Here is a 23983-nt window from a genome sequence, read left to right on the forward strand (position 1 = left end):
TTGCAATATTTGCTCTTTATCTTTGGCTCCAACAGTATAAGTACAGATGTGGTTTTATTTGTATTTATTCTGCTTGAAGTCAGTTAATCTTCCTAAGTCTGTAATTTTATGTCTTAAACCAAATTTGCAGGAATTCTGGCCATTATTTCTTTAAATATTTTTTTTCTGCACTACAGTCCTCCTCTCTTCTAGGATGCTCTTAACACATATGCTATACTTTTTGGTATTATCCCTCACATCCTTGAATCTCTGTTCATTTTTTGGAGGGAGGGTCTTTTTTTTTCTGTGCTTCAGAGTAGATCATTTTTTTTAAAAGATTTTATTTATTTATTCATGAGAGACACAGAGAGAGAGAGGTAGAGACATAGGCAGAGGGAGAAGCAGGCTCCTTGCAGGGAGCCCAATGTGGGACTCGATCCTGGAACTCCAAGATCACACCCTGGGCCAAAGGCAGATGCTCAATTGCTGAGCCACCCAGGTGTCCCTGGAGTAGATCATTTCTATTGATCTATAGTCAAGTTCCCTGACTCTTTCTGCTGTCATCTACAAAATACTTTCAACCCCAACCAGGAAATTTTTCAGTTCTAGAATTTCCATTTGGTTCTTTATTAATATTTCTATTTCTCTGCATATAGTTATTATTTTTTGTTTACTTTGAGTGTATCTTCTGTTACATCCTTGAGTAGTTATAATAGCTGTTTTAAAATGCTTAACTGCTCATTTCCAACATGTGGTAAATCTTGGGCATTAGTCTTCACTAGAATGCCTTTTCTCTTCATATGGGTCCCATTTTCCCATTCCCTCATATGCCTCATAATACTGGGCTGTACCCTAGACATTGTAAATGATACTTGTAGAGATTATGAATTCTATGTCTCTGAGAAATGTTTTTCTAAAGCAGGCAATTATTTTGGCTGGACTCAGACTGCAGCCTCTGTCATCCCCATTGTGGTAGGCAGCAGCAAAATTCTGGGCTGGCTGGAGTCTCCCTGCACAGGTATAGTTCAAGAGTTAGCAGAGGTTTGGGCACAGTTTGAAGCTTCCCTCTCCTTCCTTTCTGAGATAACCCCTCTCACTTCCCACCTACTGTATCCTTGGATTCTTCAAGACAGTTGGACTCTATATGATCTATCTGAGTTTTAGCTGCCTCACACGGCAAAAGGGGGCCTGCCCTCTGGCAAAAAGTTAGAAAACTGAGGGGGAAAAAAAAGAAAACTGAGAAACTCAGAGCTGTTCCTGTCTAAATGTTGACTCTGCTCCATTATCTGCCTGCTTTTTGTTGCTCCCTCATGCCTTTAGGTACTTGTTGTTTCTGTTTGTTATATCCAGAGCTTATTGTGCTACCTGCGGGAAGGTTGGTCCCATAGGAGCTACTTCTCTATTGTTGGAAGCTAAATCCACGAGCATCTTGAACCTGATGAAAACATAGATCAGCTGGACAGTTCCTTGAAGTGTCAGTCTGTAAGAAAACATCACAGGAATAAATCAGAAATATGGTGTCAATTAGCTCATTTTTCCGTGGGTTGCTTCTTATATGAGATAAAATACAAATTGTTTCCTCTGTTGCTTAGGTAAACACAGTCCTCAAGTGGACATTTAAGAAATAAAAAAGTCCATTAGTACAGTTATGTGTCTAGGAATATATATATATACACATATACATATATATGTACATACACATATGTGTGCATATATATGTATATGTATAGGTGGGTATATACATATACATATATATGAATTAAATTGAAAAAATGAAATTGTATTGAAAAATGAATATATATAAAATTCATTTTTCTTAAGTTGTATAATATCACATAGCACCTACTATATCAACTCTCCTCTACTGATGGAGGCTCACATTAAATTCTTCAGGTTAGGTGCATTTTTTTGCCCCTACAAAGTCATGCTACAATAAATTTTCTTGAATATATTTCTTTATGTAGTGGTATTATTTTTTCTGTAGAATACATTACAGAAAGTAGTATCTCTGGATTGAGGAATATGTGCATTTTAATACATATTGAAATAATACTTTCCAGAGATGCTATAGAAATTCACATTCCATATCCATATGGGTAATCTCACCAATATTTTTTATTTTTGCTAATCTAATGGATCAAAATGCTATGCTTTTATTGTGCTAATTTGTATTTACTTGAATACCAGTGAAGTTAAGAATCTTTTCATACCACTGATGATTTACACCTTTTTTCTGGAAGTACCTATTAATATGCTTTGTAAAATTTTCATTGGATTGTCTTTTTTTCTTTTTTTGGTTTGTAGGAGTTAAGGTACATTAGCAACATTCATCCTTTGTCATGTACATTTGAAGTATTTAGTCTTTTGACTATGCTTATCATTTCTTTTTGCTATATGAAAACATATTCATTTTTAAGAGGTGATATATGACAGGGTACCTGGGTGGCTCGGTAGGTAAAGCATCCAACTCTTGATTTCCACTCAGGTCATGATCTTGGGGTTGTGAGATCAAACCTGCATCAGGCTCTGCACTGGATGTGGAGCCTGTTTAAGATTCTCTCTCTCTCTCTCTCCTTCTTAGGAGGTGACCCTTAGGGTTTCTAAGTTTTATCTTTTGCATCAGAAAGTTTTCTTTACTTGATGATCTTAAAAATAATTCCTTACATTTGTATCTAATATTTTTATTTTTCACATTTAGACTCTCAGTCCATCTGGAGTTTATTTTTGCATATGATGTGGGATAGAAGTATCATCATATTTTCTTCCAGATGGATAGTCAATTCTGCCAACATCATATATTAAGTAAGCCATCCTTCTCTCTCTAAATGAAATGTTATCATTATGTTAAGTCCTTGTTTGAATTTGTTTCTGGACTCTTTATTATTATTACTTTACTTGTATTGCTTATTCCTATGCTATATATATGGTTTTATCATAATAGCATTACAATAATGTATCTATCTGGCATACCAGGTAAAAATTGCTGGTAGAAATTGTCATTTAGCTAGTAACATGGATAGCAAATACAAGCTTAAACAAGAAATAAGTTTATTTCTAATATTAAAAGAAGTCTAGTATAATAAGGCCAGTGTTAGCATAGTGGCACCATGCTCATTCTTCCATTATTCTGCTCAGCCATCCTCAACCTCAGGATCTTCTTGTGCTCCAGAATAGCTGCTGAAGCTCCAGCTTACATCCCTTTTTTCCAGGAAACAAACAGAGTGGGCAGGGCCAGAATGGTACATGCCAGCTGTCTGATTTCGTTTTTAAGGATTTTTCTGGAAGTCCCAACTAAAAAGTTTATACCTCTATCTGTAAGGGAAGCAGAGATATGAAGTCTTTTAGTTGCTGGATATCAGGTATGAACTTAGTCTCAGCCACATCTAGGAAGGTAAACCCTCCCTTCCCCTATATTTTTTAAATTTGTTTTTGTTACTCTCAGACATTTATGTTTTTTAATTAATAGACTATTTTTTACTACAGTTTATTTTGATTTATAGAAAACTTGAGTGGATAGTACAGAGTATTTGCATATACCTCCTTCCTATATTCATTCCTACACAGTTTCCTCTTTCATCAACCTCTTCTATTAGTGTGGCGCATTTATCACAATTAGTTGACCACAGTGATATGTTACTATTAACTGAAGTCTGTAGTTTACATTAAGGTTCTCTGTATTGTCATTTCTATGGGTTTTGACAAATACATAATGTCATGTGTCCACCATCACAGTATCATACAGAATCATTTTACCACACTAAAAATTCAGTTTCACTTATTCAACCCTCCCTCAATATCCCTGAACTTCTGACAACCACTATTCTTACTACCATCTCCACAGTTTGCTCTTTCCCAAATGTCATAGAGTACATAGCCTTTTCACACTAGAAAAGCTTTGTAAGAAACTGCCAAACTGTCTTCAAAGTGGCTGTACCATTTACTCTCAGCAATGAATGGGAGTTCCTGTTACTCTGTATCCTGACAGATATTGGTGTTATCAGTGTTTTAGATTTTAGGCATTCTCATAGTTTTGGAGCAGTGTTTCATTTTTCCTTTAATTTGTAGTTCCCGGGATCCCTGGGTGGCACAGCGGTTTGGCGCCTGCCTTTGGCCCGGGGGCGCGATCCTGGAGACCTGGGATCGAATCCCACGTCGGGCTCCCGGTGCATGGAGCCTGCTTCTCCCTCTGCCTATGTCTCTGCTTCTCTCTCTCTCACTGTGTGCCTATCATAAATAAAATAAAATAATTAAAAAAAAATAATTTGTAGTTCCCTAGTGATAAATGATGTTGAATATCTATTCATACATTTATTTGACATCTGTATATCTTCTTTGGTGAGATTTCTGTTAAGATATTTTACCCACTTTTTAATTGGATTGCTTCTTTTTTTATTGTTGGTTTTAAGAGTTCTTTGTATATTTTATATTCAAGGCCTTTATCAGACACGTGCTTTGCAAATATTTTCTCCTATTCTATGGCTTGTATTTTCATTCTCTGAACATTATCTTTCACAGAAATGAAATTTCTTATTTTAATAAGGCCAATTGATCAATTTTTTTCTTTCATGGATTGTGTTTCTGGTGTGGTGTCTATAAAGTAAGAGCCAAACCCACAGTGACCTAGATTTTCTCCTATATTATCTTCTAGAAATTTTATAGTTTTGTGTTTTACAGTTAGGTCTATGACTCATTTAGAGTTAATTTCTGTGAAAGCTATAATTTCTGTGTCTAAATTCTTTTCTTTTTTCTTTCTTTTGTTTTTCATATGGATGTCCAACTTTCCAGCACCATTCTTTCTCCAACTTTTCATATGGATGTCCAACTTTCCAGCACCATTCCTTCTCCATTGACTTGCCTTTTCTCCTTTGTCAGAAAGATCAGTTAACTATATTTGTATGGATTTATGCCTGAGATCTCTATTCTGTTTCATTGATCTATTGGTCTATGTTTTATCGATACCACACTGTCTTGATTACTGTAGCTTTAGAGTAAGTCTTAAATTTGTGTAATGTCAGACCTCCAACTTAGTTCTTCAGCATTGAGTTGGCTGTTTGGAGTCATTTGCCTTTCTATATAAACTTCAGGATTGGGCAGCCCTGGGTGGCTCAGCGGTTTAGCGCCGCCTTCAGCCCCCAGAGCATGATCCTGGAGACCCAGCATCAAGTCCTACATCAGGCTCCCTGCATGGAGCCTGCTTCTCCCTCGGCCTGTGTCTCTGCCTCTCTCTCTCATGAATAAATAAATAAAATCTTAAAAAAAAAAAGAAAATTTTAGGATTAGTTTATTGATATATACAAAATAACCTCCTGGGATTTTGATTGGGATTAAACAATTCTTAGATCAAGTTGGGAAGAATTGACATTTAACAATATTGAGTCTTCCTATCTATGAATATGGAATATTCTTCCATTCATTTAGATCTTTGATTTCTTTCATTAGAGTTTTATAGTTTTCCTCATATAGATTCTGTGTATATTATGTTAAAAATACCTAAGTATTTCTTTTTTTCTAACCTAACATAAATGGTATTATTTTTTAATTTCAAATTCCAATTGTTCATTGCTGCTACTTGGGAAAGTGATTGACTTTTGTATGTTAACCTTGTTATCTTGCAATCTTGCCATGATGATTTACTATTCCCAGGAAGGTTTGTTCATTTATTTGCTTTATCAATTCCTTGGCATTTTCTACATAGACAATCCAGTCATCTGTGAGCAAAGACAGTTTGAGTTCTTTTTTTTTTTTTAAGATTTTATTTATTCATGAAAGACACAGAGAGAAAGAGGCGGAGACATAGGCAGAGGGAGAAGCAGGCTCCTCACAGGGAGGCTGATGCAGGACTCAATCCCTGGACCCTAGGATCATGTCCTGAGGCAAAGGCAGATGCTCAACTGCTGAGCCACCCAGGCATCCTGACAGTTTGATTTCTTCCTTGCCAATTCATATATTTTTTATTTCATTTTCTTGTCTTTTTATATTAGCTAGGACTTCTGGTACAATTTTGGGCTTTTTTTTTAAAAGGTTTTATTTTTAAGTATTCTCTACACCAGCCATGGGGCTTTAATTCACAACCCCAACATCAAGAGTTTCATGCTCTACCAGCTGAGCCAGCCAGCTGCCCCTCCAGCACAATTTTGAATTGTAGCAGTGGTTAGAGTGGACATCCTTGCCTTGTTCCCAATTTTAGAGGGAAAGCATCTGTTTTCTCACATTAAGAATGATTCTAACCTTATGTTTCTATAGGTGTTCTTTATCAAGCTGATGAAGCTCCCCTCCAATCTTGGTTTGCTGAGAATTTTTATAGTGAATGGGTATTGGATTTTGTCAAATTCTCTTTCTGCATCTATTGATATGATCATATGGTTTTTCTTCTTTAGCCTGTTGATGAGATGGATTACATTAATTGATTTTTGAATATTGATATAGCCTTATCTGAAATAAATCCCATTTGGTTGTGGTATATAATTCATTTTATATATTGTTGGATTTGTTTTGCTAATATTTTGTTAAGGATTTTTGCATCTATAATTATGAGAGATGATCATTTCTGGGTTTTCCATTCTTGTAACGTATTTATCTGGTCTTGGTATTAGGGTAAAGCTGGCCTCACAGAATGAGTTAAGAAGTGTTTCTCCTGATTCTATTTTCTGGAAGAGATTTTAGAGAATTGATATCATTTCTTCTTGAAATGTTTGATAGAATTCATCAGTAAGCCCATCTGGGCCTGGTACTTTCTGTTTTGGAAAGTTACTGATTATCAATTCAATATCATTGCTAGACAGAGGCCTCTGTTTCTCCTTTCGTGGGTTCCAGTAGTTTGTATTGCAAGAAATTAATCTGTTTCATCTAAATTATCAATTTTGTGGGCATAGAGTTCATAATACTTTTTTATTATCATTTTAATGTTCAGTAAAGATGACTCTTCTTTCATTACTGATATTAGTTATTTGTGTCTTTTCTCCTTTTTTCTCAGTTAACCTGGCAAGAGGTTTATCATTCTTACTGATTTTTTTTTCTAAGAACCAGCTTTTGGTTTCATTGACTTTTCTTTATTGTTTTCCTGTTTTCAATTTCATTTATTTCTGCACCGATTATTATTTATTTCCTTCTGCTTGATTTAAGCTTATATTCCTCTTCTTTCTTTAGTTTCCTAAAGTAGTAGCTTATATTAATGATTTTATATCTTTCTTTTCTAAAATACATACAATGCTATATATTTCACTCTAAGCACTATTTCACTGCATCCCACAAATTTTGATAAATTCTACCTTTATTTTCATTTAATTCAAAGTATTTTTTTTAATTTCTCTTGAGACTTCTTTTTTGACCCCTGTATTATTTAGAAGTGTGTTATTTAATCCCCAATTATTTTGGAATTTCCAACTGTCTTTCTGTTTTGGGTTCTAGTTTATTTCCATTGTGGTCTGACAGCATACATTATATGACTTCTACCCTTTTAAATTTGCTGAGATATGTTTGTTTTCTTTCAGTCATGGAGTGGAGCTCCTGGATAGCACAGTTTCTTTTTTGAACACTTTGAAATATTCATATATTAAGTAAATGTATAGTTTATACACAGATATACTAAATCAACATATAGGTTGAAACAAATCAGATCTTTTCTTTTATTTGATTCTAGGGTAAACAAATGGCGACAGGGACCAAAAAATTATGAAAAGTTATGAGACAAAAAATTTATGTTGAATAAATTCTTTTATGTGATGTGGGAAATACAATATAATATTTAATGAAAAAATTTAACAGAAATCCATTTAAAATACAGTGTATGTATTGTCTAAAAACGTAAGCTCCATAGTCAGATCTAGGTTTGAATTCCAGTCCCCTACTTACTACTGTGTGACTTTGGACAAATTCTTTACCTCTCTGTTCCTCAGTTTCTTTTATTATTAAGTAGAAACAATAATGTTTCTACCTCATAGGATTGTTATAAAATTGCTTCAATATCTGAAAAGGGTTAAAAACTGTGCTTGTCTTGGTAGGTATTCAAAATATATTAATTAAATTATTAATTAATAATGATAGTTAACTATCATTATTCATAAATATATCTAAAAGATATTTTTAGTAGGGGCACTTGGCTGGCAAGTATGAAACTCTTGATCTCGAGGTCATGAGCTCTATGCCCAATTTTGGGCATAGAGCTCATCAAATATTTATATTTATATATACATGATTGATCAATATATCACAAAAAAGAGCCTGAAAGGAAATATATATAAATATGTGGAGGTAAGATTATGAATACTTCTCTTCTTTTAATTCTCCTGATAAAAAATGTATTAGTTTTATCATAGGAAATAAACATTATTTTTTAAAAGGGAGCTTATTCTATCTACCAGTGAAGAAAAAACTTCTGATGTAGCCATAAATCACCTCGGCCGGGGTTCCACGTGGCCTAGTTTAAGACCCACTGCCCTATCACATGTCACACACATACTCAACAGCCCTCTTTGAGGGGCTGCTCCCATCTTCTTTTCTCACTCTTCCTCTCAAGGGGTCCGAGGCTTCGAAGAGGCTGGCTATGTAGGCGGGCCCAGATTCCCATGTGGGCCATGCTAATCTTGGTAAATGGGTAAGAAATCTGAGCTTCCACTCTTGGGTAGTCTGCTGACTGTGTTGGGAGGGGTGCCTGTGGGGGAATTCTCTACAAGTTATGAGGGGGCTGTTGCCTCCTGGAATCTTCTCTGGAGGGAGGATCTTTTCCCTCTTAGCCTCTCACTCTTCTGCCTCCCTCCACCAGCAGTTGGACTTGGGTCCTGAGTGCAGAACTCAGGTCACATAGCTTGGGGCTATTCATTTCGTGGGAACATAATCTCCTCCTCGTCTGACACTGTCTACCTTTCAGTGTCCTTTAAGTCCACACTATGACTCACTTCATCAAAAACTCCATTTATATTTAGGTTTTCTGCAAGTTCCTACCACCCCTCTTCTTCTGTGACTTCCATTGGCTTAGGGCCACTTTCCTTTCCAAGTCTGGCCAAGCGGCAGACGTCCCTCAACTATCAATCAATCCAATATTATATCATATTTATAATAGAGAGAAAGAATATATATATTTTAAAATCTTATGTATGTATATCCTTTTAATAGTCTTGGTTATTTATTTATTTATTTATTTATTTTTAAAGATTTTATTTATTTATTCATGAGAGACACACACACACACAGAGGCAGAGACACAGGCAAACCACTGAAGCACCCAGGGATCCCCTGTTTTTTATCATTCTAAGAAGTTCTCAGGGCATCTGGGTGGCTCAGTGGTTGAGCGTCATGCTTCCGGGGTCCTGGGATCGAGTCCCACGTCGGGCTCCCTGCATGGAGCCTGCTTCTCCCTCTGCCTGTATCTCTGCCACTTTCTCTCTCTGTCTCTCATGAATAAATAAATAAAATCTTTAAAAGCTAAAAAAAAAAAAAGGAATTCTCAGTCACTAAAAACCACACATACATACATTGAGCTTGGCTCCCGAAATTGTAACTGTCCTCCTCAAAGTTGTTCAAGCCCCCGAGGAACTGAACGGAACAGGGCCCCTAGTTTCACTGCCTGTGGAGCTCAGCAGGGTGTCCACAGACCTTCTGACAGGGACACTTCCCCTTTGGGGCCTGCACCTCCCCTGGGCTGCAAAGTCGGCCTCCGGCAGCTGCCTCTCCCGCCTTCACTTGACCACAGCTTTGCTCAACTACTTCTCCTTCCTAGTTCTTGAAACAGTTCGCTCTTCTCTGCTTCTTACTGGCTGTCCCTCTACCTGCTTCTTTTCTCCCATAACCTCCCCCTACCACTGCCTTCATCACCAGGCAGGCCCCAGGTTAGAAAAGTCTGCCCTTTCTGCCTTTCCTTTCTCCTCCCTTCCATTGACACTGTCCATGCAGACTTCCCTCACTTGTCCCCACAGCCTCACTATTTCCTTTCTAGCATGTTGTTGTTGTTATTTTACCTTTTCACATCAAACTAATACATACATATGAGGAAAGAGCAGGTAGGTAAACCCCAGTTAAGGTTCTAGGTAGGGGGCTTGATCTTCCTGGGTATCGACTGTCTGGGCTGGCTTAAAGACACAGGAAGAAGACCTGAAAACTCCACTCTAGCTCTTTAATTGTTCCTGTCTCCCCAGAGAAATATGTATTTCTGTTTTGTTTAGATTTTATTTATTTATTCATGAGAGACACAGAAAGAGAGAGAGGCAGAGACACAGGCAGAGGGAGAAGCAGGCTCCATGCAGGGAGCCCGACGTGGGACTCGATCCCAAGACCCTGGGATCACAACCTGAGCCAAAGGCAGACACTCAACCACTGAGCCACCCAGGCATCCAAGGAAATATGTTCTTAGGGCAAAAAATGAAACTTATGAATTTGATGCTAAGAACATTTTGAGGTCCAAGGAGCAATGTAATATTCCCTCACATTAAATTTATCTGGATAGATTAAAATTCAGGAAACTCTCAGAAAAAAAAAAAGGAATGAATAGTCACTGCAGAAAAATTAAAATATAAAGAAGTCAAAAGGCAAAGATAAAAACAAGCTGCAGTCTCCTCAGTCCACAATAGCATTATAGGAATGCAATGCTTGCAGGGTTTCCTGATGCCCATATGGAACACAGGGCCCTGGACCCTCATCTACAATTCCAGAAAGTGAAAACCTCTGGAAACACAAGGTTGTTGTATTTTGTTTTTGTTTTCTAAGTTGCAACAGATTTATTTGGCTACACAACCTGATCCAAACTGATGTGACATTATTTAGAGTCTTTATCCCACTTAGAGTGAATATTCATGCTTCACTGCAGCAATTTTAGTGGGTTTGATTGTAAGATGCTGCCTCAGACACATTGAGGGTATTCTATAATTGTTCACCTTTGTAAAATTGGAGAAATTCTGAATTGCGAAAGGTATCTGACCCTCAAGGATCAGGATGGTGGGCCTGAAGACTTAAAAGAAGTGATAACAACAACAACAACAACTGCCACTTGGCATCTACTCCTTCCAGTACTGCTCAGCACTTTGTATATATTAGCTAATTAAATCCTTATACATCTCCACAAAGTAGGTACTATTATCTTCATTTCTATTTTATACACGAGCAAAGAAATTACATTGTGCTTACTGTGTTATTGCTTGCTTTTTGCACTTAATAATATGTCTTAAACATCTTTCATTTCAGTGAATATTAACCTACAGCCTTATCACTAGTGATTGCTTTATTGTCCTATTGTGTGACTGTGTTTTTAGCCAGTTTCCTATTGTTGGGCAGAGGTTGTGTTCACACTCTCCTTTTTGATACATTTCTCTCAGAGATCTTTGAGTAGAGGCCTGTCAGTTGTCCCTCTCAAACTTTTGATTCTGAGAGGCCAGTATATCCCAGTCCTTGCTTACTGGCTCTTTATAGGAAAACTCATCCTGCTTCTTGACCATCTCCTTTTATATTTTTTATTTTTTTATTTTTTTCCTTTTATATTTTTTAATTTTTTGTTATTCTAATATAAATGTTCTCATCTCTATATCTGTATCTAATTCCCTGGCATTTGAGAAATCCAATCTTTTTTTTTTTTTAAGATTTTATTTATTCATGAGAGACAGAGAGAGAGAGAGAGAGGCAGAGACACAGGCAGAGGGAGAAGCAGGCTCCCTGCAGGGAGCCCGATGTGGGACTCGATCCCAGGACTCTGGGATCACACCCTGAGCTGAAGGCAGATATTCAACCACTGAGCCACCCAGGCATCCCTTGAGGAATCCATTCTGCCATTTTGGGGGCAGGATCTGAAATGGCAGATATCTCTCACTTCATCAGCATGGCCTCTTTTGCTTCCTGCCCTTACCTGACCTACTTCCCTCTCTGTTTCAAAAGGCTAGCATATCATCTTTGTGATGACATTTCTTAAGTCTATATTCCTATGGCCTGATTGCTAAAAATGTAGTCAACTGGATCCTTTTTTTATGTCATTTAATCTTGATTCTATTCCCACAATTGTCCCTAAAATTCTCTTATGGCACCTGTATTGGTTTCCTGTGGCTGCTGTGACAAATGACCACAAACTGGTGGCTTAAAACAAAAGGAATTATTCTTCACGGTTCAGAGGGCCAAGAGTAAAAATCAAGGTGCACGCAGAGTCAAAAATCAAGTTTTGGCAGAGCCACACTCCCTCTGACCGCCTAGTGGAAAATCATCCCTTCCCACTCTAGCATCTGGTGATGGCAGGTGTTAACTTGATGGCTGGGTAACCCAAGTTGCAGTCTTAATCTTGGATTTCTCTTCTTCTCCTCTGTGTTTTATGAGGTCACTTGTCATTGGATTTAGGGTCCACCCAGATAATCCAGGATTATTTCCTCTTGACATTACATCTGTGAAGACCCTTTCTCCAAATCTGGTCACATTCACAAGTTCTAGGGGTCAACACATGGACAAACCTTTCAGGAAGCCACTACTGAATCCACCACAGCATCACTCTTCCCAAGTCTAGGAATTGATTCTTTTCTTTTCACACTTTCCAAGGAGGTTTTCTTATTTTCCCAGTTCCCACCCAGGAGAGTCCATACACCTTGGGGATCTTTCAGTCATGTGGAGCTCACAGGAGTAAACAATGGTCATGAGGAAAATGATTCTTTTCTTCTGCTGATCCATAAAAGAATCCCAAATCAGTCCTTTAACATACATTAAATATATCTTCTTTAGCAAATTGAGTGTTTTTACTTATGCTAAAATGAGGTACAGCTTTCTTTATCTCAAGGACCAGGTTAAATCTCAAGAAGAAAGGAATGACTTCTTGAGTGCCCAGAATATAGTAAGTGCTGTTCTATTATGTCACTTAACTTTCATAACACCTCTGAGTCTTAAAGTCCATTTTCTTTACTATAAAGAATAGAAAATTGAGGCTCAGAGAGGTTAAGTAACTTGTTAAAAATCACACAGTACCTAGCAGGACCCAGTTCTGTCAAACCCAACGGACTTTAGATCTTGCCTCTACACCAAAATGACTTTTGGATTTTTAAAAGCAAGTGTGGCACACGAATAATAAATAACTCAAAGGTCACTAATAATAGCAACAAGACCAAAAGCTTGGTCTCAACTGCCAGTTCATTGCTCTTTCCCCCACAGCACACTCTCCATTCAAACAGACGGCATCATTTGAACTGAGAGAAAGACACACACCCTGACTGAGCTCAGAAATAGCCTGAACGTTGGAGTTGGAGTCTGAGTCTATCCCAGCTTCACTGATTGGTGTCAGTTGCTTCTGGACCAATCACTTAGCACCTCTGAAGTTCAACTCCCTTATCTGTAAAATGGATAATTGACACCTACATCTTTGCATTGTTGTGAGCTAATGTACATGGTATGAAGGTGTTACCCAAATGGTAGCTATGACAACTATATATGATGCAATCTGATGTTTCTTTAAAATTAGACATCATTTTTTATTATAAAAAACAAAGTAATTCATACTTATGGTAAAGAATACAAAGTAACAACTCTCTGCTCCCAAAAGAACCCAGTCCTACTTCCTGGGGTAGCTGTCGTCAGCAGTCTCTTCTGTAAGATTCCACAAATATTCCATGCGTTTGAAAGTCTATACCCATTTATTACACAAATAGGCTTGTACAAGTTCACTGTTTCCTTTTTACTAAATCATTGTCCCAGGTGACTTCTGCAGGAAGCAGACTCTGAGATGGACGTCAGTGTGCAGAATGCTTACTCGGTGGTAGAACTAACCCCTGTGGAAAGGAGGGAAGGAGCAGGAGTGGGCAGGAGAGGTCAAGGTCTCAGACAGCCTCAGCCAGCCCCAGAGAGTTCGGGAGTTACACTCCCCACCCCCACCCCCACTCCACTCCCAAAGAGCCAGCCAGGGAAGGCAGCTCTCTGCAATTGAGTCAATCTCTGAAAGGCATGACACCAGAGGGTTGTCTACCAACAGCACCCCCTGCCTCTGGATGGCAAGTCCTGCGGAAGGAGGCTCCAACAGCACTTAGCGTCCACCTTGATCATGTCTGGATGACTTAGTAAGACTGGAGACCTCTGATGGGATAAGGGTGTCCAACTGCCTGGCCCTCTTTCTCACAGCTGGAAGACCCAAACCCTGTAGACCCAGTGAGTCTGGATGCATGGGGCTGTGTTAACTTTCAGCTTGTTTACGAGTTTTTACTGTCCAGGGACCGTCACCATCACTTTGTCTTCCTCTTCTGACAGCAGAGCTTCTGGCTTCTCTCTGGCTAGGGTATATGGCAAGGGGCTGGGGGAGGAAGCAATTAAGTTTCAACACACATTTCTCTGACAAATAATGAAAACAGAAAGTAGTTGAGGATTCCCATCTTATAGAAGACAAGCACAAAGGGTCATTCACACATGTGACAACGGCCCTTCCTATCTGCTTCCTTTTCAATGTACTTTACGTGTTTTCCTGTGTTCAGAACTTGCTGAATCAACTCCCAAGGTAAGAATTTGGGGCCACTGCCCCATGGTCTGGAAGACAGGTGCCATTTGTCTCACTGAGGCTATGCCCCCAAGGGGGGCTGCTGTGCAACTCAGCATATTTCATGGTGGCCCCACACTTTCCCTGCCCTTCCCTCCCACCTTCTTCCTAAAATTTAGCCAACCACTCCTTCATAAGGAAGCAAAGATTAGGAAGGGGTAGACCAGTCCCCATTAATATTAATAATAATTCTTTTAAGTAAACAAGTTATGAATCTATAAAGCACACATAAATGAACCTTTTAATCTATAAGCAACCAGATATCTCTTAACTCCTTCAGATATGGTTTAGCAGGCTCTGATGGGGGACACATGTCCCAACACTCAAGAGTTTTCCCTGACTCCCAATCCTTGCATTGCATTCTTTTGGAGACCCCTGTCATCATCCCTACTGGGATTGCTCCATGAATTCTTTCTCCTTCCTTAAACTTTGTGCTTCTCACAAATTTACCACTCATGACATGGGCAAGACCTTTCTGAAATAAACGCTTCAAGCCTCTTATTTGACTCTTGCCACAAATTCCCCGTCCTTTTATAAAACAAGGTATACATTGTTTTTTATTTTAAAGATTTCATTTATTTATTTGTTTACTTACTTACTTACTTACTTATGAGAGACACACAGAGAGAGGCAGAGACAAAGGCAGAGGGAGAAGCAGGCTCCATGCAGGGAGCTTGATGTGGAACTCAATCCTGGGACTCCAGAATCACGCCCTGAGCCAAAGGCTGATGCTCAACCTCTGAACCACTCAGGCATTCCCTGTTTTGTTTTTAAAGTGATGCTGTAAGTTAGCCAAAAAGCAAAAAATAATTTAATTATGATATTTAATGCTAGTATACTGGTACAATCTTTTGCCACTAATACAAGACCATCAAATTGTGCATTCTTTTTGATTCTATGAATGTGTGCATGTGGTGGGTGGGGTTGCAGATATTCATTACAGTGACATTTATGGTGGAAAAAAATTGTGCTTTCTAAATGTACAGCAACAGGGAAAGAGTTAAGTTATGAGCATGCCCTCTTGCAAAGACTAATGGAAAAAAAAAGATTAATTGGAATAAGGATAGACTTATCCTGACTTAGACTGACACTATCCATTAGTTGGCCAGTGGCTGGCCTGGCAAAAAAAAAAAAAAAAGGATAAACTTAGCCTACTAGAGTCTTTCTCTCTTAAATTAAGCAATACCTATTGCCAATTGAGAGGGGATTAGAGCTGGAACATCATCTAGAGCAGTGGTTCTCCAATTTTAATGTTCATGAGGATCACCTCAAGAGCTTGTTAAAATAGATTGTTGGGCCTGCAGAGTTTCTCATTCAGTAGTCTGGGTTTGGTCCAGACTGTTGCATTTCTAACAAGCTCCCAGTTGATTTTGATGCTGCTGGCCCAGGGGCCACACTTGGAGAACCACTGATCTCGCCATTACCAAAGTGCAGTTGTTTCTAGACCATAGGCTTACAGACATGTGCAGAAGGGGAAGGACAGAGAAGCTCACAGGAGGAACTAAAGACCAACTGTGGCTCCTGACTACTTTCCATTTTTCATGAGCCCAGTGATACTTGGGTTCCTGATTTGAGATTCTATGTGACCTCTCTGTGTCCTTATGGTAAACTCCTCTCCGTTTCACTTAACTTGAATGAGTCTCTTTGCAACATAAAAAGCCCATCTAGAACAGAGTTGAAAGAATATTATGGGGACATAGTGCATTACCCCAATTCCATTCCAACCCACTCCCTGTGTAACCAAGGTAATGATTTGGTACATATCTTTCCACATATTTTTCTAAGCTCCATATAAACATATATGCTAGAGTTTTACTATGTCTGCTAAGAAAATTAAATTGTTTTGAGTTAGCATTCAGATTCTGCTATAGACTGACACATATGTTTCTTAGACAAGCTGAAGTTTCCTTCTCTTTTGCATAATGATCCCAAGGTGGGTGGCCCAAAACTAGCAAGGTGGTTCTGTCCTCTGAGGTCATCTTAGAATCCAGTCTCTTCCCATCTTGCAGGTCCCCCATTCTTTTTTTTTTTTTAATATTTTATTTATTTATTCATGAGAGACACATACAGAGAAAGGCAGAGACATAGACAGAGGGAGAAGCAGGCTCCCTGTGGGGAGCCTGATGTGGGGCTTGATCCCAGAACCCCAGGATCATGACCTGAGTCAAACAAAGGCAGATGCTCAACCACTGAGCCACCTTAAACTTTTTTTAAAGATTTATTTATTGGGGCACCTGGGCGGTTCAGTCCATTAAGCACCTGCCTTCAGCTCAGATCATAATCCCAGGGTCCTGGGATGGAGCCCCAAGTCTGGCTCCCTACTCAGAAGGGAGTCTGCTTCTCCCTCTCCCTCTGCCACTCTTGTTCTCTCTCTCTTTTTCTCAAATAAAGAGTAAATAAAAATCTTTTTAAGAAAAGGTTTATTTATCTATTTGAGAGAAAGCAGACTCTGTGCTGAGCACAGAGCCCTACTCGGGGCCCAATCTCATGACCCTGAAATCACCACCTGAGCTGAAACCAAGTTAAACACTTAACTGATTGTGCCACCCAGGCACCCCCATTTTTACTTGAATTTGAATTTCTCTGAGTGCAAGTGAAGTTAAAGGTATTATCATATCTTTATTGATGATTTGCATTTCCTTTTCTGAGTATTGCTAGTTCATATCCTTATCTATTAGGATCCCAGCAGGAAAGAGAATTCACCCCAGATGGTTCAAATAAAAAGACTGTGATGAAGGCACTACTCACAGATCTGCAGGCAGGACTAATAGGGAAAATACAAGATGAATAGCTAGCGAGTCACCCAGAGATGAAACAGCCGGAAGTTATTACTGCTTCCGAGGGCTGAAGAGACAAGACAGGGAACTAGAGGGAGCACTGAACCATGGAGGAAAATCTCTCCTCTAAGACCTGTGGAGATGGAAGCACTTAGCTTCTGCCAGACAAATATCATCAGAAGGGGAAAATATCACAACTTTTCTCTCCTTCAGCCCTCCAGTCTCCCACTGGTTCTTCCTTTGGCCAAATCAATAGGCAAGGCAGCCTGCAAGGATTCCAAATGACTAGTCCCCAGGGCAACCTCCCAAGGAACAGATGCAAGCAAACACGGTGGAGAATAGATACGCAGAACAAGCAGAATTAAAACAGCATAGTATCTTTTGTGCCCTTTTTCTATGGACTGTGTGTCTTTTCCCTATCAATTGGTGAGAACTTTTCAAACATTAGGGCTATTAATCCTTTGTCTCTAAAATATATGCAAATGATTTCCACAGTCCATCACTATCGATTGACTCTTAGTATAATTTATTTTTCCATGTAAATCATTTTAATGGCCTTGGATTCTACCTTGTATAAGACAGTCTCCGCCTTGACCTTGAAGTTTCACAAATCATCTCCTACATTCTTTTTCAAAAAGTTTTCTTTTTTTAACTTTTGCACCTTTGATCCCTATTGATTTACTTTTGCACAGGGCATGAAGTGTCTAGCTATTTTCTTCCAGATGAAAGAGCCAGTCATGCCAGCCATGGTAACCATAATTTCTCCATTTATTTTTTTTTTTTAAGATTTTATTTATTTATTCATGAGTGACAGGGAGAAAGAGGCAGGCAGAGGGAGAAGCAGGCTCCATGCCGGGAGCCTGATGTGGGACTCGATCCTGGGACCGTGGGATCATGCCCTGAGCGCCAGATGCTTAACCGCTGAGCCATCCAGGTATCCCTACTTTCTCCATTTAGATAAAATCACAACTTTGTCATATAAGTTTAGAATATATATACTTAGATTTATTTCTGAGCTTGCTGTAACATCCTTTCACTGCCTTCAGTGAATAGTGTGCTGGGGAGTACTGGATAAAAGCATTTAAAAATCTGCAAGGAAGAATTAAAGTCTGGAAAATGAGTGAATGGCTAAGAAATTCATGTGAAAAAATTTTTTCAGTAGCCTTGATATATTACATGCTAAAAATTTCTATAATGTTGACTAATTGTTCAAAAAAGTGTGGGGGGGATCCCTGGGTGGCTCAGCGGTTTAGTGCCTGCCTTTGTCCCAGGGCATGATCCTGGAGACCCAGGAGTCCCACATTGGGCTCCCTGCATGGAGCCTGCTTCTCCCTCTGCCTGCGTCTCTGCCTCTCTGTCTCTCATGAATAAATAAATAAAATCTTAAAAAAAAAAAAAAAGTGTGGGGGTTCCTGGGTGGTTGAGCACCCAACTCTTGGTTTCGGCTTGGGTCATGCATAATCTCAGGGTTATGAGATTGAGCCTCACATTGGGCTCTCTGCTCAGCACAGACTCTGTTTGGGTCTCTCTCTCTTTCTCTCTCTCTCTCTCTCTCTCTCTCCCCCCTCTGCCCCACCCCCTGGGCTCTCTCTCTCTCTCTCTAAAAGAAATAAATCTTTTTTAAAAATGTATATTATCCTTAGAACAGATAAACACAAATTAAATTTGAAAACATAGTTATGTTCTACTACTCTAAAATAATATCTATTTTTAGTATTTTATCTTATCTTTTATCCTTTATCTGTATAACCTAAAGATCATCCCCCTAATTATCATAAATTCATTGGTTCACTGAGAACATTTCAATTTGCTTTGTTTTTTGCCTTTACTTAACTCCCTCACCCCTGCACTTCTGCCTCACGGTTGTTCCTAGAACACTCTCACCAGCCATTTCTTCTCCAGAAGCCTCCGGCCTCCCGCCCCTTGCCTACCTTTCTCACTCTGACCTCATTGCTCATCTCCACCAGTTTCTGCCCTTTGCTCTCTCTTCCCCCTTCACTTGCCCTACACAATTAAAACTTCATCTTTCTTTATTGGAAGAGCAATGCTGTATTACTCATCTCACTCCAATCCGGGCCCTGAGCTCTAGATTGCTACACCACCAGCGTCTAGAAAGTGCCTGGCAAAGCAAGCTCACTTTCTGAGGATTTCTGCCTCCAGCTTTTTTTTTTTTTTTTAATTTATTCATGGGAGGCACACAGAGAGAGGCAGAGATATAGGCAGAGGGAGAAGCAGGTTCCCTGCCAGGAGCCTGATGTGGAACTCGATCCCAGGACCCTGGGATGCAGACCTCAGCCAAAGGCAGACACTCAACCACTGAACCACCCAGGTGCCCCTTCCTCCAGCTTTTTAAAGCAACAACCTTCTCTCCCTCCTCCCTGGGTATAGTTCTTAGAGTTGTGATCACAGCTTACATATATACCAATTTGCATTCTACTTTCATTTGATGTTAGTTCATCAAATGTACACACATATCACTTAGATGTTTTGTAAGCTGTTTTCTCATCATGAGTTTTATCTTTAAAAACTATAATTCCATCATGTAGAGATGACATAATTGGCAATAATTTCTCTAGCTTCGAACCCATAAGACATTTCTACATTTTTTTTGTTGGGGAAAATTTGTTATATTTTTATTTTTTTTTTAAGATTTTTATTTATTCCTAAGAGACACAGAGAGGCAGAGACATAGGCAGAGGGAGAGGCAGGATCCCCATGGAACTCGATCCCAGCACCCCGGGATAATGACTCAAGCAAAGGCAGACACTCAACCACTGAGCCACCCAGGCGTTCTGATTTGTTACATTTTTAAACAATTAAATCTGTCTTTCTGTCAAATTATTTTCTAGCAGTTTACATTTAAAATTTTTTGTTAAGTAGGCTCAATGCTCAATGTTGGGCTGAAACTCATGACCCTGAGGTCAAGAGTTGTGTACTATACCAACTAAGCCAGCTGGGTGACCCTCTATTGATTTATTTTCTGAAAGTAATCCCTGGGAATATGCAAAATATTGAAAGAAGAGTTAACTTTTAAATTATTTTTATTTTATTTTTATTACCCTTGATAGGTATTGTTAAACTTTATACAATTCTACAAATTTATAATGCTATCTGTAATGAATATTTCTCTATAGTCTCATTTCTGGTGGGTTTTGTGTTTTCAAAGTTCCACATTTATAGATGCAAATTACACTCTGTTTTTATTCCCATTTCATGTCCTTGATTGCCAGGACTATTGAAAAGTTTGTCGTTTATTTGAAATTTGTATTTTCTTTTCAACCACTGTGGACTGGGAAGCCAGTGGGCAGTATGCACTATGTTTTCTTGTTGCTCCTTAACCAGTGTTAGGCAGTGAATCTTGAATCTTCTGTGCCTCTGGGTTTCCATCAATTGCACTAAATTTTGACCTATTGGTCTGACTGGTGTCAGATGAACTTCTTGGTCCTATTTTTTAACAATCTTGGGCTTCACCAGAGGTCCGAAGACAGCCATGATATGGAGGAGGTGACAGCTGCCACCTTCACAGGCAGGGCCAAGGAAGAGAGTTGATTGACTTCTTGATACTCTTATTCACACTTCAGAGAGGGCAGATGTTGATCCTTGTTTGATCACATCTGTTATAACTATTTACTCCAATCTCTTCTTTATAGATTTTATATGTAGATATTTGTAAGTTTCACTATGTTCCAGCAGTCCAATTGTTCCTTTATTACTTACTGATTTATGTTAGAACATAGTAGAAGATAGTTAGGACTTTAAGAATTGGAATTCCAAAAAAAAAAAAAAAAAAAAAGAATTGGAATTCCAGGGATCCCTGGGTGGCGCAGCGGTTTGGTGCCTGGCTTTGGCCCAGGGCGCAATCCTGGAGACCTGGGATCGAGTCCCACGTCAGGCTCCCAGTGCATGGAGCCTGCTTCTCCCTCTGCCTGTGTCTCTGCCTCTCTCTCTCTGACTATCATAAATAAATAAAAATTAAAAAAAAAAGAATTGGAATTCCACCATTCTTAGTCCTGTTATGTCACTGGGTGACTGAGCAGTTCTCACGGTCCCTTGAGCCCTCTTCCCTCTGCAAGGGCTTGACATCACGGGCAATGGCACAGAGCACACAGGGTCTGAGGAGGGTTAAATGACATAAGGCATAAAATACCCTGAACCCCACAGGTGCAGTGAAATGGCCAATATTTAGCCTGGATACACCATAATGGCCATACAGGGAGACACTGAAACACATTCATTCTGTAAGAATGTGCATTTCTGCAAGGGAATCAATCGTTGCAGGAGGAAAATCATAACCATCAACAGGAAAACAAGAAACCCTCAGTTCAACTGCTATACTGGCTGCATGAGCCCTTTTAGCTATAGTTTAGGAAAATTGAAAATGAGCACCCATACCCGGGGAGGCCTTTCCCTAGCTCCAGGTCAGATTGCACTGCCTCCTGGACCCACTGAACAGCCCTCAGAGCCCGCTGCCCTCTGTACTGTTCCTGCACCTGCCAGCCCAGCTCTAAGTAAAGCCCTGCCAGCATTTTCCCACCCTTTCATGTTGTACATTCGAAATATCCGCTGTTGGGAAACCTGGGTGGCTCAGCAGTTGAGCGTCTGCCTTTGTCTCAGGGTGTGATCCTGGATGGAGTCCCGCATCAGGCTCCCTGCATGGAGCCTGCTTCTCCCTCTGCCTGTGTCTCTGCCCCTCTCTCTCTGTGTCTCTCATGAATAAATAAATAAAATCTTTAAAAAAAAAAATATCCACTGTGATGGCCTCCAGCCTTGCTGAGATACCTTGGTGGTCCAAGTTCTCTCCTGATGTGCAAACTACCGCTTGCATTAGCATTCTGGATACAGATTTACATAGATGGGGAGTGATCTGCCTCTAACCCTATCCCCCCCACAGCCCTTTTACTTGTAATGCTTCATTTTGCAGAAAAAAGGTTGATCAGGAATGTGTAGGTGTTGGGTGCTAGTATCTACAGCCTCACACCCTCTTGTTCATACCTTCAATCCCGACTTTGTTTGGGGGCACAATTCCACACAGGCTTCTGCCTGTCTCCTGTGGTCATGCTTTACCCCCTGAACCCCATGGGGCTCCTCTAATCTCATGTGGAGTGGCTGCAGGAGTGTGCTCAGTACTGGCTCTTGTGCAACATAGAGGTACAGGGTGTTACGACCCCTTGGGGCAACCCTCTGCCAAGGCTAGATGGGAGTCAATGGATGAAGACTTAGAAATGCTTCTCCCTTTCATCCCTCAGACAGTCACTTTGAGGCATATTCTGTATGGTTCCTCAGAAATACCATTGGCATCAGAGCCCAGTTGCCCACAGCAGGGACCAACACAAGTGGCTTGGCTTGCCCTCCCTCCCTGGCCAAACTCCCCAGCTCCTCACTTCCCCAGGAAAGCACCTACACCCATGTCCTTGTGTTAGGCTTTTCTTTCTGGGGAAATTAAGGTACTATGTGCTGCATGAATTTATAATACACAAACCATGGTTTTACAATCTTCTCTTTCTATCATTTGCCATAAGGCTTAACGAAGTCTTCAACGTTATTCTGGAAATCTTCTTTGTTTCGCAAATGTGTTCTGTGGCTTTAATATACAATGGATAACCACAATTCAAAAGGACAGCAAATAATTTATTTAATCCCCAAACAGCATGCTTAAATGTTCCAGTGGAAGTCCAGCCAATACTGGCAATTGAATGTTTTCTTGATAAATTTAGATATATTTCACCCATTTTGGCGATGTTGGGGGGCCAGATCCTGGTCAAACATTCACGCTACACTGTACTATATTGTGCACAGTGGGAACTGTAGTTTCAAACTGGAAATGTCCCCCTGGTAGTTACCCTCATCAAGGGTTACAGTTAGTTGGATCAGGAAAATGCACTTGACATGTATAAGGTAAATTGGTTTCGAGTTCTGTAACCTCTTTAACAAGCAGCTTGTCTCACACAGAAATCCTGAATGAAGTCAGACTGACATCTGGGACCCTTGGGGAGAACCATCTGCCCACTTTTGAGTGGTAACCAGAATTAACATTACTGCAGCCTTTATCCTGAGCACCAGGGACAGGTGAGGTGGGCCTGGTGACCAACACCATGGAGGACCTGACAAGACATGTGGCCTCTCACAGTGGCATCAAAGTTGTCTTTTTGTTTTGTTTTTTTTTTTAAGATTTTATTTACTTATCTGAGAGAGACAGAGAGCGAGCACAAGCAGGGAGAGGGGCAGGAGGGGAAGGAGCAGCAGACTGCCTGCTGAGCAGGGACCCCAATGCCGGGCTCATTCCCAGGACCCAAGCCTAAGGTAGACGCTTAACTGGCTGAGCCACCAAGGCGCCCCATCACAGCGGTATTGAAGTCATTTGATCAGCCTTCCTCTCCCTTTTTCTTTCTTGCCTAAAGTAGTCTGGCTTATTCTGCTTGGTAAATGAGCAAATAATAGCATAGGTAATAGAAAACAGGTAAAAAGGACATCACTGAACTTGAAAATTTGTGCTTAGCTTTAATTCACGTGGGGATCGTCTTACTGCCTTAACACAATGACCACTTTGTACAACAAGTGTACTGTGTAAAATTAGAGCAAACCAGTCCCCCAAATTACAAGTCCTTTCTCAGTTTAAGGAAGGTGACTCTGAAGGCTTTTTCGAATTCTTTGAGTTTTTAAGAATAGAATGCTCTGGGCAGCCCAGGTGGCTCAGCAGTTTAACCCCTGCCTTGGGCCCAGGGTGTGATCCCGGAGTCCCGGGATTGAGTCCCAC

The sequence above is a fragment of the Vulpes vulpes genome, chromosome 15, assembly GCF_048418805.1.
Source record: "Vulpes vulpes isolate BD-2025 chromosome 15, VulVul3, whole genome shotgun sequence".
In the NCBI taxonomy this organism is placed as follows: domain Eukaryota; kingdom Metazoa; phylum Chordata; class Mammalia; order Carnivora; family Canidae; genus Vulpes; species Vulpes vulpes.